This window comes from Narcine bancroftii, chromosome 12, assembly GCF_036971445.1.
Source record: "Narcine bancroftii isolate sNarBan1 chromosome 12, sNarBan1.hap1, whole genome shotgun sequence".
Taxonomy (NCBI): Eukaryota; Metazoa; Chordata; class Chondrichthyes; order Torpediniformes; family Narcinidae; genus Narcine; species Narcine bancroftii.
Window position 1 is genome coordinate 5,891,546 of NC_091480.1, and position 17,570 is coordinate 5,909,115.

Below are 17,570 nucleotides of genomic sequence, written 5' to 3' on the forward strand. Positions count from 1 at the left end.
CTGGGGGCTCCAGTTTCCTCCCACTGTTTGAAACGTACTGGGGGTTGTAGATTAATTGGGTGTAAATTGGACAGTAAGGACATGAGGGCCAAAATGGCCTGTTACTGTGCTGTATATCTGTACGTCTAAATTTAAATTTAACAATGTTTCAAGCTAAAGATGAATGAAAAAACTTGAGTGTAACCTTGGTTTCTATTCCTTGGAGTCCACGTGGTTGAATAGTGACCTAATCCGAGTAGGTTATTACAATTTGATCGGTTACTTCCTCTCATGATGAAACCCCAAAGCAAAGGGAGCTTGAACATTTGAGGTGAAATCATAAAATGCTTCATTTTTCCATAAGGATGGTGGGAATTTGGAATAAAACTAGAAAATGTTGAAACTACACAGGTCAGACAAATTGCAGAGAGAGAAAAACCGTTTCATGTCTTGGTTAACCTATCTTTAATCAGAGTTAAAATGTTATCTCTATTTCTTGAGTATTTTTAGTATATCCTGTTTGTATTCCAGATTTCCAGCATTGACCCAAAAATTAGCAGAGTTGTCGACAATGAGAAAGGTTGTGGAAGGATACAGCATTATGTAGATTCATTGGAGAAATGGCAGATAGAGTTTAATCTGGACAAGTGAGGTCTTGAACTTTGGGAGGGGAACTGTAAGAGGAGTACAGTAAGTGGCAGGATTCTTGAACATTTAAGTCCAACAGGATTTTGGGGTGCAAGCCCTAGATGACAGCACAAGTTGATTGGGTGGGAAAGAAGGTGGATTGGACACTTGGCCTTTGTTGGTCAGCGTATCGAGTTAAAAGTTGTTACAGCTGCAGGGAACTTTGGTGAAGCCATATTTGGAATATTGTGTGCAGTTCTGGTCATTGCATTTCAAGAAAGATAGGGAGGCTTTAGAACGGGCGCTAAAGAGGTTAACTGGGATGTTGCCTGGATTAGAGAATATTCGCTAGCAGGGGAGGTTAGCCAAACTTGGATTGATTTTTTTTTCTCGAGGCTGAGAAATTACCTGATAGAAGTATATAAAATTATGGAGTCTTTTTCTCAGGATGGAAATGTCAAATGCTAGAGGGCATAGAGTTAAAGTGAGAGGGAGAAAAGCTCAAAGAAGATTTGCAAGACCAGTTTGTCTGGAACACATTACTGGGGAGGTGGAAGCAAGATAGTGGTAACATTTAAAGAGCATTTAGACAGGCATGGGATAGAGGGATATAAACCAGGTGTATGCAAATAGGATTAGTTTAAGTATGGTGGGATGAAGGCCCTGTTCCTGCATTGCTCCGTGTTGTGTCTGCAGATTTTTGCTTTTCAATTACTTTTGACCTCTGTGCTGGCTCTGCTGGGTTTTGATTAAAATGTTAAAGTTTGAGAATAGTGGTTAGCACAATGCAACAGTGATCTCGTTTTGAACCTGGCACTGTCTGTAAGGAGTTTGTACGTTCTTGCATGTCTGCAGGGTTTTTTTTCCGGATGCTCTGGTTTCCTCCCACCCCTCAAAAGCGTATGGGGTTTGTAGATTAATTGGTGTTTGGGAAGCTCATGGTGCAGAAGGGCCTGTTACCATGCTGTATCACTAAATAATTTTTTCTTAAATTCGGTATTATGCAAGAATATCGTGGAATATGGAACAAGGGCACACAAATGGAGCTGAAGCCTGGATCATTGAGAGGGAAAACCATGGCAAGTGCTTATAAGTGCTAACTTATTTAAGCAAATCCCTTTCTTGAACTTGACAAGAAAGAGAAGTTGTATGTTTCTTGCTGAGGCATTTCAAAACTGTACACATCTTTGGGCAATCTGCCAAATGGGTTATCTTTGAACCAGTATTGCTTTTTCAGTTTTGATGTAGATCTCAAACAAAATATCTAATTTCTCTTCCTGCCTGATTTGCTGAGTTCCTTCAGTTTTTTTCTCCTGATTCTAGCAACTGCAGTTTTTTTGTCTGTGGTATTTCAATTCAATTTATCATTTGAATACTTGAGAATGTCACTTCTATACACTTGAAAGAGTGCCAGAAAAGGAATTGCTTAATTAATGCCACTCGCGTAGTGTTTCACATTGGTGTTTCTAGTTCAGTACATTTTTGAACACTGTATAAGTATCCTTGTATGAAAACCATGTTAGCTACGTCACTTCTTGGTTTTCAGAATTCCGATTTATTGTCAGAGTACAGGTTGTACCTCTTATCCGGTGTTCTGTGGTCTGGCAACTCCCATGATCTGGAACATTTGAATCTGCTGCTGTTAGTACAAACTCCTTACAGACAACGTGGCACTCAAATCCTGGTCCCAATCTCTGGCGCTGTAAAGATATTGTGCTAATCGCTATGCTGGCCATGTCGCCCATTTCCTGTTTTAAGCTTTGTTCTACCTTTGATATGTTACATGGGGGGGTTCCCTTCGGGGTTCAATTTCTGTTTTCTGGCATTTTCTGTAGTCCGGCAATGACTAGGTCCCATTGCTGTTGGATTAGAGGTACAACCTGTATGTGATGACATGACAAGCAGCCCTGAGGTTAATTTTTCCTGTGGGTGAGGCAGAAGTTCTGTACCACTCATTGGTAGTGCAACAAAACTACTTAAGAAGATCTGCATATGAACAAATAAAGAAATGCAAGCAGACTGCAATGCGTAGAAAAACAAAATCACTGAAGTGCAAGAGTCCTTAAATGAGTCCCTGATTGAGTTTATATTGAAGTGGAGGGGTAGCAGCATTTCTTCAACCTGGTGGTCTGGGAGGAAGTCACGTGATGGAGTAGTGACCAGTAAGAAAATACCAGCCCTCTCCAGAAAAGTTTAAAAAAAAAAGTAGAGAAAAAACAAAGTCACTAACACAGAAACCATAACAAATTGAAAGTGAAAGTGTGGAGAAAATGGCAGCAAAGAAAGAAAAACCAAAAACAACAGGAAGAAAAGAAGAAGGAAGGACGTCGGAAGAGGAAGGTGAAGGCCTAACATGTACGAGGAGGCCCGCCGTGGAGAGAGAAGCCCGCTCCCTGAGATCAGTGGAAACCCCGAACTCAGGACTACAAACATGGATCACGGAGTCAAACAAAAGTTCGCAACTGCGCATGCGCGAATCCTCGCGCATGCACGTTGCACAAGACAAAAACAACACCGACGGGAGGGGGGACCAGCTGAGGAGTAAATCTCAACAGCTGAAACAGACAAGTATAACATGACACCAAGACTCTCAACAGGAAAACATAGAAACGGGAACAAGAAGGAAGAGAATAAAAATAGGAAATCAAAGAAACAACAGATGACCAACCCAGAGGAAGAAGACCAACACCAAGACACTTTTAATAAAAATAAGAAGAACAAAAATGCCCAACAAAATAAAATAAACAACCCAACAAGAAAACCAGAAAAGACAGAGGTAAAAGTCACAGATCCTGGAGTGGACTCAGAAGAAGAGGAGGGAGAACACAGAGAAATGGAAGATGAAGGGAAGGGCAAGTACATGGATATTTTTTTTTAAAGAATATATAGAAACATTAAAAGAATGGCTGACACAAGAATTCAGTGAAATAAAAAGAATAAAAAGTACAGAAGAAAAAGTGAATAGATTAGAGATGATCATGACAGATATAGGAAAAAGAGTAGACAAGGTGGAAGAATGAGAAACAGCCATAGAAATGGAAGTAGATGACTTCAAAAAGAAATTAGAAGAATCTGATAAAAAAGTTAAAGAAACACAGGAGCTGTTAGCTCAGAAGATAGATATAATGGAAAATTAAATAGAAGAAACAATATAAAGATAGTGGGCCTTAAGGAAGATGAAGAAGGCAAAAATATGAAAGAATTTATAAAAGAATGGATCCCCAGGGTCCTAGGAAGGCCAGAATTACAGGAAGAAATGGAAATAGAAAGGGCAAACAGAACATTAGCCCCTAAACCACAACCACAACAAAAACCAAGATCCATTCTAGTAAAATTCCTAAGATATAAAACAAGAGAAAATATATTGGAGAAGGTAATGAAAAAAATAAGAGAAGACAAAAAACCATTAGAATACAAGGGTCAAAAATTTTTTTTCTATCCAGATATAAGTTTTGAACTCCTGAAGAAGAGGAAGGAGTTTAATGCAGCAAAAACGACTCTATGGAAAAAAAGTTATAAATTTATGTTAAAATACCCAGCGGTACTTAAAATAGTTATCCCGGGGCAGCAAAGCAAACTATTCTCAGATCTGGAAGAAGCACGAAAATTTGCAGAACAACTACAAAACAGAGAGATGAAGAGATGTAACAAGAACAAAAATGACAACAAACTATATATATATATATATATATATATATATATATAAAAATAGAGTATAAGTAAGAACTAAGAAGGGAAAGGAAGTAAGGAGGGAATTAAGAGAGTGACCTTTGTTATATAAAGATTAAAATCTTTTTGGGGGGGGCTGGGTGGGGAAGAATAACAGTCACTGCGAAATCAGTTGACGCTTGCGAGTGAATTCGCAAATCCAAATGGAGAGGGGAGATGTGGTTGCCCGACAAGGGACAAAGGGCTACTCAGAAAGGAGAGGGACTATTGGGGTTAAAGGAATTTTAGATATGAGAATAGTGGAAATATTTTATGTTTTAGAAATGTTGTCTTATAATGTGTTCAAAAAAAAGAAAGCAGAAATGGATAAGAAGGGAAGGTGGTGATGAGGAAACGGAAAGGAAAGATAAACAAAGTATGAAATGACTATGTTGAACAATATGACTTTAAATATTAATGGAATACATAACCAAATCAAAAGGAAGAAACTGTTAAATTTACTGAAAAAAGAAAAAATTGATATAGCATTCGTACAAGAAACACATCTAACTGAAGTGGAACACAAGAAATTAAAGAGAGATTGGATAGGACATGTAACAGCAGCATCATATAATTCAAAAGCCAGAGGAGTAGCTATATTAATCAACAAAAATGTACCAATCAAAATAGAAGAGGAAATAATAGATCCAGCAGGGAGATATGTAATGATAAAATGTCAGATATATTCAGAATTTTGGAATTTACTCAATATATACTCACCTAATGAAGAAGATCAAAAATTTATGCAAGATATCTTTTTGAAGATAGGAGATACGCAAAGGAACATACTAATAGGAGGGGATTTTAACCTTAATTTGGACTCAAACATGGATAAAACTGGAAAAAAAACTAACAGAAAGAACAAAGTAACCAAATTTATAATTAAATCGATGCAGGAAATGCAACTTTTGGATATATGGAGGAAACAACACCCAAAGGAAAAGGAATATTCATATTATTCGGGTAGACACAAAACATACTCAAGGATAGACCTATTCCTGTTATCAGCCCACATTCAAGGGAGAGTTAGGAAAACGGAATATAAACCTAGACTATTATCGGATCACGCACCCCTGTTATTGGCAATAGAGCTAGAGGACATCCCACCAAGAATGTATAGATGGAGATTAAACTCCATGCTACTTAAAAGACAGGATTTTAGAGAATTAATTGAACGACAAATTAAAATGTACTTTGAAATAAATACGGAATCAGTGAAAGATAAGTTTATATTATGGGACGCAATGAAAGCGTTCATCAGAGGGCAAATAATAAGTTATGTAACTAAGATGAAGAAGGACTATAATCAGGAAACAGAGCAGTTGGAAAGGGAAATAACAAATACAGAAAAAGAATTAGCAATAAAGGAAGATACAACTAAAAGAAGAGAATTGGCAGACAAAAAAATAAAATATGAAACACTACAAACATATAAGGTGGCGAAGAACATAATGAAGATAAATATTATGAGCTAGGAGGAAAAAACGCACAAAATCCTAGCATGGCAGCTTAAGATAGAACAAACTAAAAGAATGGTATTGGCATTAATTAAAAAGGACAAACTAATTGCATATAATCCAACGGAGATCAATGAAAACTTCAGGGAACTCTACGAACAAATATATCAAACTGAAAAAGAAGGGAAAGAAGACAAAATAGATGAATTTCTAACTAAAATTGAACTACCGAAATTACAAAGAGGAGCAAAATAAATTAATAAAACCATTTGAAATAGAAGAATTACAGGAGATATTAAAAAAACTACCGAACAATAAAACACCAGGAGAGGATGGATTCCCAATAGAATTCTATAAAGCATTTAAAGGCTTATTAATTCCTCTCCTCCTGGAAGTAATCAACCAGATTGATAAAACACAAAACATAACAGATTCATGCAAAACAGCAATAACTACAGTAATACCCACATCTCCATCGGGCACACAAAACTCAAAACGGTCAACCAGTTTACCTATCTCGGCTGCACCATTTCATCAGATGCAAGGATCGACAATGAGATAGACAACAGACTCGCCAAGGCAAATAGCGCCTTTGGAAGACTACACAAAAGAGTCTGGAAAAACAACCAACTGAAAAACCTCACAAAGATAAGCGTATACAGAGCCGTTGTCATACCCACACTCCTGTTCGGCTCCGAATCATGGGTCCTCTACCGGCACCACCTACGGCTCCTAGAACGCTTCCACCAGCGTTGTCTCCGCTCCATCCTCAACATCCATTGGAGCGCTCACACCCCTAACGTCGAGGTACTCGAGATGGCAGAGGTCGACAGCATCGAGTCCACGCTGCTGAAGATCCAGCTGCGCTGGATGGGTCACGTCTCCAGAATGGAGGACCATCGCCTTCCCAAGATCGTATTATATGGAGAGCTCTCCACTGGCCACCGTGACAGAGGTGCACCAAAGAAAAGGTACAAGGACTGCCTAAAGAAATCTCTTGGTGCCTGCCACATTGACCACCGCCAGTGGGCTGATAACGCCTCAAATCGTGCATCTTGGCGCCTCACAGTTTGGCGGGCAGCAGCCTCCTTTGAAGAAGACCGCAGAGCCCACCTCACTGACAAAAGGCAAAGGAGGAAAAACCCAACACCCAACCCCAACCAACCAATTTTCCCTTGCAACCGCTGCAATCGTGTCTGCCTGTCCCGCATCGGACTGGTCAGCCACAAACGAGCCTGCAGCTGACGTGGACTTTTTACCCCCTCCATAAATCTTCGTCCGCGAAGCCAAGCCAAAGAGAAAGAAGACCAAAGACAGGGAAATATCCACTAGCACCAGCATCATATAGACCAATATCTCTACTTAACACAGATTATAAGATAATAGCTAAACTATTAGCTAACAGATTGGCTGACTATGTTCCAAAAATAATAAATCTAGACCAAACTGGATTTATTAAAAAAAGACGAACAACGGACAATATCTGTAAATATATTAACTTAATTCATGCAGTAGAAGGAAATAAAAATCCAACAGTAGTGGTTGCTTTAGATGCAGAGAAGGCCTTTGACAGAGTAGAATGGAATTATTTATTCAAAGTACTATAAAAATTCAGCCTACCAGAGAAATATATTAATTGGATTAAAGCATTATATAAGGGGCCATTGGCGAAAGTGACAGTAAATGGATATATATCAAAACAATTTAACTTAAGCAGATCAACAAGGCAGGGATGTCCACTATCTCCCTCACTGTTCGCGTTAGCTATAGAACCACTAGCAGAACTGATAAGAACAGAAAATAAAATAAGAGGGATAAAAATAAAAGACAAGGAATATAAAATCAGTCTATTTGCAGATGACGTTATAATATACTTAACAGAACCAGAAATATCAATAAAAGAATTACATAGGAAATTAAAGGAATATGGAGAAGTATCGGGGTGCAAGATCAGTGCAAATAAAAGTGAAGCAATGCCAATGAATAATGCGGATTTCACAAAGTTTAAGAAAGAATCACCATTTAGATGGCAAACACAAGCAATGCGATACCGAGGTATACAACTAAATAAAAATCTCGGCCATCTATATAAACTAAATTATTCATCAATTAATGAAAAAATTACAAGACGACTTAGAGCATTGGAAAGACACCACTAACAATGATAGGATGGATAAACTGTATTAAAATGAACATCTTCCCAAGGATACAATACCTATTTCAGTCATTACCAATTCCCTAACAGAGAAATTCTTCAAGGAGCTAAAGAAAATAATAAGGAAATTCTTGTGGAAAGGGGGAGGGAAACCGAGGATAGCACTAGATAAATTAACAGAATGGTACAAACAAGAAGGCTTTTAAGAATTATTATAGAGCCGCACAATTAAGATACCTATCAGATTTTTATCAAACAAGGGAAAAACCAGATTGAACCAGATTAGAACTAGATAAAATAGAGGAGAAGATACCTAAACATATACTATATAAATGGGATAAAAAACTGGTGCAACATAGGAATTCACCAGTACTGCACCATCTACTCAACATTTGGAAGAAGATTCACGTAGAAAGGAAAAAAAACAAATGACCAACTACCAAAATTATTATTGACACAAAATCAACTAATCCCTTTCACAATAGATAACCTTTCCTTTAGAGAATGGGAGAGAAAAAGGATCAAAAGAATAGAAAATTGTTTTTCGGGAAATAAATTATTATCCTTTGAACAAATGAAGGATAAATATAATATAACTCATGATACAATGTTTGCATACCACCAACTGAAAACCTACTTAAAGGACAAATTTGGAAACAGTCTGAGGTTACCAGAAGGAAGCAATTTTGAATATGTGATTACAGACACAATGATAATTAAAAGATTTATAACAAACATGTACATCAAACTGCAAGAAAAGGAGAACGAGGAAACAAACGGTAAACCTAAACAAAAATGGGAACAAGATCTAAACATAAAGATAAAGAATGAAACATGGGAAAAGCTATGCTCCGGAACTATGAGAAATACAATAAACACGAGGTTACGCATGATACAATATAACTGCATACACAGGCTATACATCACACCTCAAAAGTTAAATAAATGGGACCCAACAGTATCAGTTTTTGCTGTAAAAAGGAAACTGGAATAACAATTCATGCAATCTGGACATGTGAGAAAGTGAAAAAATTGGTGAAGATCTAAACCAGATATTAAATAAAATCACAAAAAGCAATATACCAAAAAACTCAGAGATCTTCCTCCTAAGTAATATAAGAAATAAAGAATTTGGACTTGATTTGGATGGAGCACAAAAAAAGATTTGTTATGATAGCCTTAGCTGTAGCAAAAAAATGTATTATGTCAACCTGGAAATTAGAAGACAACTTGAGAATACAACAATGGTATATAGAAATGAATAAATGTATTCCATTAGAAAAAAATAACATATATTGTGATGTTAATTCTTAAATTATTTGAACAAATATGGGAGCCATACATGAAATACAATAGAGAAATCCTACCATGGACTTCCACCACCTAAAATGACAGAAGAAGACAACGAAAAGAACTGACTCAGTAAAATTTCTTGTTTATTTTTATTAATTGATGACATTGTTTAACGGGTTTAATGTATCTTATAGATTGAACTTCAAATAAATGGGAAAGGGGGTGAGGGAGGGAGGGAGGGAAGGGAGGGGGGAAAGGGGGAGAAAATGACACTATATATTCAAGAGAAAAAATGTCTATGTATCTTGGTCAGTGTGGTTTATAGTGTGAAAAATAAAAATAAAAAAAAAACCTGGTGGTCTGAGTCTTGTGGCCCCGAGACTTCTTTCCTGATGGAAACAGTGGGAGCAAAGCATGTGCTGGGTGGTGGGGATCCTTGATGATTTCAGAGCTTAATTTCACAAAAATCAAAAGACAGTCTATATTTTTTAAACATTTGGTTTTTTTTTGTAGCTCATGGTGATACAAAGCCATGAATTTTGAGAGGTTTAGGAATTTTTATTGGCAGTTTTATAAACCAACATGTTTCAATTATAGCCATTGGTGAATTGTCAATTTTTGTAGTATCTCGAAGCATGCAAAGTCTAAGCTAATTATATATTAAAAAAACTTTGGTATTATGATTTTATTGGACTGATTTTCTAACAATTTTAACAGCTGTTTTCTGTTTATACTCTTTATCTGAATCTTTAACTCCAAGTTAAGTGTCAGCATTGCAATATTCCATGTATGGTGCAGATTTGCATGAATTCTTCATCCAATTTTGGGTTTGTTTTATACCATGTACTCTGCTCAATGGTTTTGGTCTCTTCCTATTTGTTTTAATTTAGTTTTCCATTTTATTTTTATATCATACCACATAAAACAAGTACCACAATAAATTAATAAAATATAATTCAAAGTTAATATTGTAAATAAAATGTTCATCAAAGAATCCTCAATGGTGACCGTATTATTCATTAGTCTGAGCCTGAAGGAAAAAACTATTTCTGATTCTCACATTCCTAGTCTTGTTGCTCCTATGGTCAAGATTGTAGGATAGTCAACATTCTACAATTGAGCTCCCAATGCTCCGGCTGCCTGTATGATCGTAACATATCAAAGGTAGAACAAAGGTTAAAACAAGAAATGGGCAACATGGCCAGCATAGCGGTTAGCACAATATCTTTGAATCCTCGATTTCCCCAAATGACTTTTTTTGACAGTCTTGAATATTCAGGTTTGCTGTGGATGATCCTTGAGGTGAGAATTTGTACTATAACCCATATAACTGTTTACAGCACGGAAACAGGCCATGTCGGCCCTTCAAGTTCGTACCGGTTCACTTGAACAACTCCACTAGCTCCTCCACAAACTCCTGAGGAAGTAGAGGCTTTCTTCATAATGCCATTGGTGTGTTGGTTCCAGGAAAGATCTTCTGGAAGGTTAAGATCTTTATTTGGCTGCTGCCAAATGACAGCAGGAGCTAGCACAGTCCTCATTTGTCCCCACCCCCCCCCCAATCCTTTTCTGATAAATTCATTAATTAAAATGAAAATACTGAGATAATTTCAAGTGACTGTCCTGCTCGTCACGCTGATTTTAACAATGTAGTTTTGAGCTGTGGACCTAATGTTAGCCCTTACACAGAGATCCCACAAAACTGCTGTAAAGAAGACTCATCATTAAGGCGGCTTTTTTTACACACACTGAACTAAAGCCAGTATAATGCAATTTGGTGCTGTGACTACCTCCGCTGCCAGCTTGCAGGACTAGAATAACCACCCCCCTCAATTTTGTATTCGTAGCTTACACAGAAAGGCATGGCACAGTAAAGCCGCAATACTCCCGCCTTGAAGAGGCTGTGTAAAAGGGGCTAGTAATTGAGGCACCACTTTGTTGTTTGCTTTTCCATCTATAGAGCTACCTGACAATTGAATCTTGATCTATGACAATTTGGCCATGTAGTGTGGCATATGAATCAGATGGGAGTTGAAAGGTGCAAGTTATAATCCAGAAAACTACAATAGTGGTGTAGTTAGGTTCCAGAGGAACTGTCAACAGGACATTGCACATCTTGAAGTCCAGAAATCAGGATCACCAGAGAATCCTAACTTTTTGAAAACTCACCTTTTCAAATTTACTGGGCTTTTGTGTCTGTGCGTGCATGCGAAAGTGGCACAGATTGACACTGACTAGTTTTTCTTTAAAACTACTCATTTTGATAAATGAAGCGTACTGTATTTGCTAATGAATAAACTGTCAAAATTTACCCGTTTATCTCTTTTTATTCCTTCTTAAATTTGAATTATAAAAGTACTGCCCAAGAATCCAGAAAATGCAAATGGACCCAATCCTTGAGCAGTCTGGATTTTAAGACTTCTACCGTATATTTAAAAAGGGGGAAATTTGTGTGACTTAGAGCAAAGGCTAGGAGTGTGACTGATTAGATAGCTGTATCAAAGAGTTGGTGCAGGTACAACGGTCTGCCCAGTCTCCTGCTCTTTCATGATCCCTTGCAGTGAGAAGAGATGTGAAATGTGCAACCCTTTCTGGGGTAGGGTCTTAAAAAGACAGTGCAAGTAACATTTGTGAATGTATCACAGATGGGGCATTCCTGCATTGTGCAGTAAGTAATTTGAGTAGTCAACATCCTGTTATAAATTGGTGACATCAAAATTTGTGTGTCTCTTGCTTTTGTGACAATTATATTTGTCATTGTAGTGTTCTGCCATTTACATAATGCAGCCCACCAACTCATTTTGACATTGGTACTGGTTAGATATTAAATGAGAGTTTCTTCTTTTAAGTCGTGTGTTTTGTACATGAGGCCTATTTCATCATAACCAGTGACATGTCAAAGGACTATTTTCTTTTAGTGCAGCATTTATTAAAAGCTGTTAAGCACTACTTTTCTATCTTGTTCTTTTGTGTCATTTAAATGCTATCATAAATTTCAAATCTCTCATCACAACAAATGCATTTTAGTTTTCCCCTTCGAATTGTGTGTTCAGTGTAGATTAATGACTAAGACTTGAAATGTGCAAATCTGTCATGGACCTATAATTTCAATTTCTCTTTCTCCAAAGGCACAACCTTTAAATCATATAATCTCCTCTTAATCCCAGTTTATTCCATGTCATTATGAAACCAGTGGGCCTGAATCAAATGCCATACCTCCAGAATATCTACAGTCCAGGCCCTTTATGCAAATCTTAATTATGGTTTTTGAATTCTGCTGCATTCCTACTCTTACCTTTCTGTCGTTCCTCCAGGCCTGAAAAATGCAATGGTGGAATGGTTACATCATGGCCCAACAAGTCCATTTCACAAGAGTGGTGGTGCTGTCCCCAGAGACCTGAAAATTGCATTCCTTTCAAGTACAAAAATACTTGATCCAGTTTCCTTTTTAGATACTATTATTAAATCTTCCTTCACTCTCCACCCTGGTGCTTGCTACCTAAGAATGCCTTTCCTCATTTAACTTACCAATTGCCTTACCACCATTCTTTTGTTTTTAAAAAAAATATTTTTATTGGTTAAAATGAAAAATTTGTATACAAAAAGGTACAAATCAGTAAATTATATCAAATGTTACATAAATAAAATAAACCTTTCCATTTAGCATAACATCCGTAATTGCAAATCATAACTTTTTTTGATGGCAATATACAATTTGAATATTTTTATTAATGTTTACAATTCTCTATATTGAATTTTTTTTAATAAAAAGGAAAACAATCCCCATTAATCAAGCCTACTTTGTATAAGGTTAGTTGAGATGAGAAAAATATACTTTGGAATCAAGTGACGACAACCAGAAACTGGACACATGTTGCTGGAGCATCCCAACACCTTAGTTCCTTAGATTCTGAAAATAATTTATGAATTGGCCCCACGTTTTAAAGAAACTAGACTTTGCATGTTTAATTGAATATCTGATTTTTTTTCCCCCAGATGAGTCATATTTAGGAGATAATATCATGTAACCATTAAGTGTGAGTTGGTCATGTGTTGTCTTTCCATTTCAACAAAATTGCCCATCTGGCTATTAAAGAGATGAAAGATAAAATTTGCTTTTGATCTGATGTCAATAAAATATCTTCTTGAGGAAAACCAAATAGAACAATTAATGGGCAAGGTTCTACTTTCAACTTAAAATTCGCTGATAAAGAATGAAAAATATTTTCCAAAATTCTTCAATTAAACAAATTAAAATTTGTTCTTTATCCTGCCATTTTCACTCCATCTGCTCTATCTTAATCCTTCCATAGTTTTAAATACTTTTAACTGATGTGCCTCTGCTCTATTTCAGGAAGAGCAACCCCAGCCTTTCCCCACATAAAATCACTCCTCTCTGAAATCATTCTCGTAAATTCTTATTGGGCCTCATTTTTTTCTCATGTTCCTGGACTTGCTGCTGAGGTTGTAGCTGAAGTTATTGGTTTATAACTTTATATTATGATTTCCTTACTCTTCTGATCTATTTCTCCATTATTAAAGCCTTTTATAATCTTATGTTCCCAGATTTTCCTATGGGTTTTTAATTTTTTAAAAAATTTGGAGATATAGCAGGGTAACAGACCCTTCTAGCCACTCCACCCAAATACACCCATGTGGCCAATTAACCTACAAACCCTGTACCTCTTGGGAATGTGGGAGGAAACCCACAGGGAGCACGTACAAATGCTTTACAGCCCCGATTCTAATCCTGGTGCCGTAATAGTGTTGTGATAACTACACTAATTCTTGTCCCCATTAACATTGTGCCTTTGAATTTTTATGTTGTCCGTGCTCATTCTTCGTATCAAAATGGAACACTTATCTTTCTCCTTTCACTTTTATCTGCTATATATCCATTTCACCAGCCTTTCTATTACCTTTGAGTTCTGTTACAGTCCTCATTGTTTGCAGTTTCCATGTTTGTCTTGTATACAAATTTGCAAGTTGTGCGTGCAGATTTTATGTACATATTCTTCTGATCTGAAAATCCACCCTTGACTACTGCTGTTTCTTGTCACCCAGCCAATTTTCTACATGGCCTGGTGCTGCCACCTCTTTTATTTCACATTGATCTAATTTATGTCTTCACTAATCACTGACACTCTTCCCATAAGAAGGGCTCAATCCCAAAACATTGGCAATGTATCTTTATCTTTGCTATATAAAGTACACTGTTTGACCTGCTGAGTTTCTCCAGCATTGTGTTTTTACTGACACTCCATTAATGGTCTGTAGCCAACCATTTTAACTTCTTCAACCATTCCTACAATGACATGTCATGGCCTCGTCCATTGTCAGTGTGAAGCCAAATGTAAACTTGAGGAACCACACATATCCCTCCTGGACAGCCTTAAACCTAATGGTATGAACATATGATTTTTCTAATTTTAGGTAACTTTCACCCCCACCTAGTCCACTGTTTCTATTTCTTCTTTATCTACTGCTGGACTTATTTTTGCTCTTTCTCTAACTTTTCTCCTCCTTCTCCCCCCACCCTTTCTAATGGCTTCTCCCTCTACCTATCTCTCACCTTCTGTCCTATCATCTCTCAGCTCCTCCTCCCCTTTACATGCTTAATATCCCCCTTCCCTTTCGTCTTGATAAATGGCCCAGATTTGAAATATGGACTGACCATTTCTACCCATTGATACTGTCTAATGTGCTGAGTTCCCCCAGAAATTAATTGTTTGCTCAAGATACCAGCATCTGCAGCTAGCAGCGCCTGAGTGATGTGCAGTTCTGTCTCTTATCCTTGCGTCTCCTCTAGTTTCACCCTCTTCACTTCTCTGGTTGTATTGCTGCATACTGATGGGCTGAATTAAACTCTCTGGAGACTGCAATAGAATTTTCTTCCAAAGCTCCAGTCAGTCATTCACTCTCACCTTTGAACCTCTTCTTAAACCTATCTTTATAATCACACTTTTCATCGTTTGTTATCTCTCTCGTGGTGCCATATTCTGTCAGTTTTGGGTTCTATTTAACTGAAGTATAGTGTAAAAAGAGTAGGTATTGCTATCAAGTTGCAAGGAGACTTGATGGTGTGAAGATTATAAAAATTGATAGAATTTAAAAGCTACTGTAGTCTCAGGTAAGTTGCTACCAACTAGTCAAGCTGCCAAAGTATTTTTGGTAGAAGGCCACAAAATTGCTTGACTGTTAAGCAAACAGTTGCCCTGTAAAGTTTTATTGCACACAAATTTTGTTATCTTGGATAATATGTTTGCACGTGCATGCATTAAAGGGTTATAAAGTAATTTTGATATCACAATGTAAATCACTTTTATTGTCCTGATTTAAGAATTGTTTGGACTCCTGTGAGGCATCATGTTTTATCTACAAATATTTCTTTGTTGCATGCAGGTAAGTTTTTTTTAAAAAAAGGCATGGTGATGGTTGAACTGTCCATTATTCTATGGTTCAAGAAAAAGATTAAAATTACTAACAATTATAAAATAAGCATGGCAGATTTTGCAAATATTGTTGAAAATTTGTTTTTGACTGACCCAGTTCAAGCATCTGTTAATTCTCATGCCAGTATAGAAAATAAACCGCTCTCTCCGTGACTCCCTCGTCCACTCATCCCTCCCCACTAGTTCCCAACCCCCTCCCGCCACCTTCCCCTGCAGCCACAGGAGTTGCCACTCTTGTGCTCAAACCTCCTCCCTCACCACCATTCGGGACTCCAAACAGTCCCTCCAAGTGAAGCACCACTTCACTTGTGTATCCGCAGGAGCCATCTACTGCATTTGGGGCTCCCACTGTGGCCTTTTCTACATCGGAGAGACTGGGTGCAGACTAATAGATGACTTCTTTGAGCACCTTCGCTCTGTCAGCATCAGTGATGGGGATCTCCCAGTGGCCAATCATTCACTTCGGTGTCCCATTCCCATGCTCACAAGTCTGTCCATGTCGAATGTCGAAATGAAGTCAATAAGCAGGTGGGTGAGGGTTAGCTGAAGGGCAGTGGCGATAGCATCGTCCTTGGAGTGGTTGGATCCAAATGCAAGCTGCAGGGGGTCCAGTGAGAGGGACAGCAGCTTGATGTGCCCCATGACGAGCCTCTTGAAGCACTTCATGACTATGGACGTGAGTGTGACAGGGCGGTAATCGTTGAGGCAGGACACAGATGACTTTGGCACAGGGACAGTGATGGTGGCTTTGAAACGTAGGGACCACAGCGCTACTCGGAGATTTTGAAGATGTCGGTGAGAACATCTGCTAGCTGAGTCGCACACCCCCTGAACACTCTGCCGTAAATGTTATCTGGTCCAGCAGCTTTCCTTGGGTTGACTTTGCTTAGTTCTCCTAACATCAGTCACTGTAAGACACAGCGCTTGGTCTTCTCTGCTGCCACATGGTTTTTCACCTCAAACCAGTTCATCAGGGAGGGAGGCATCACCAGCACTTGCAGATGGTGTAGACTTGTGGTGAGTGATATCTTGACGCACGTCCTTGCTGTCCAGGAGGTGACTGAGTGCACTGGTCCTGCACACAGTTTGCCTCCCTGATGTCTTTAGACAGCTTGGCTTTTGTCATCGCTAGGGCTGCCTTGTGGCCCGCTCTGAAGGCCGTGTCTTGGTTCCTGAGAGGCATCCGCACCTCCGCAGTCATCCATGGCTTCTGAATGGAGCAAGTAGTGATGGACTTGGACACAGTGACGTCATCAGTGCACTTACTAATGTGACTAGGTCACTGCTGCTGTATACTCCAGATTTATCCAGTCGCCAATAGTTGCTGCTTCCTTGAACATGTCATTCAGTGAGTTCAAAGCAGTCTTGATGTGTGCAAATGGCCCCCATTGGCCAGGTTTTAACCTCCTTCAGGACTGGATCATTTAGCAAGCGTTCTGAATGTTGGGATTAGCATTAGAGATGTGGTCTGAGTATCCAAGGTGGAGTCAGGGCTCCGCCTGATACGAGTTGGAGATGTTCGTGTACACAAGGTCTAATGTGTTTGCCCCTCATTGCAAAGTTCACATACTGATGGAATTTAGGTAGCCCTGTCTTAAGGTTCACCTGGTTGAAATCCCAAGCGATGATGATCAGCCCACCAGGTGTGTGATCTGCAGTTTGTTTATCACCTCATACAGTTCCCAGATCACCTCCTTAGCCTTTGTGCTGGGGGTGGGGGGGTAAGAGGATGTACACCTTCTGTGAGGACTGTGGTGAACTCCTGTGGTAGATAAAATGATCTGCATCTGACATCATAAAGTCCACCAGTGTTTTTTTTAATTTTTTATTTTTTATTTTTCACACCATAAATTGCATTAACCATGATACACACTTTTTCCTTTTCACACATATACAGTG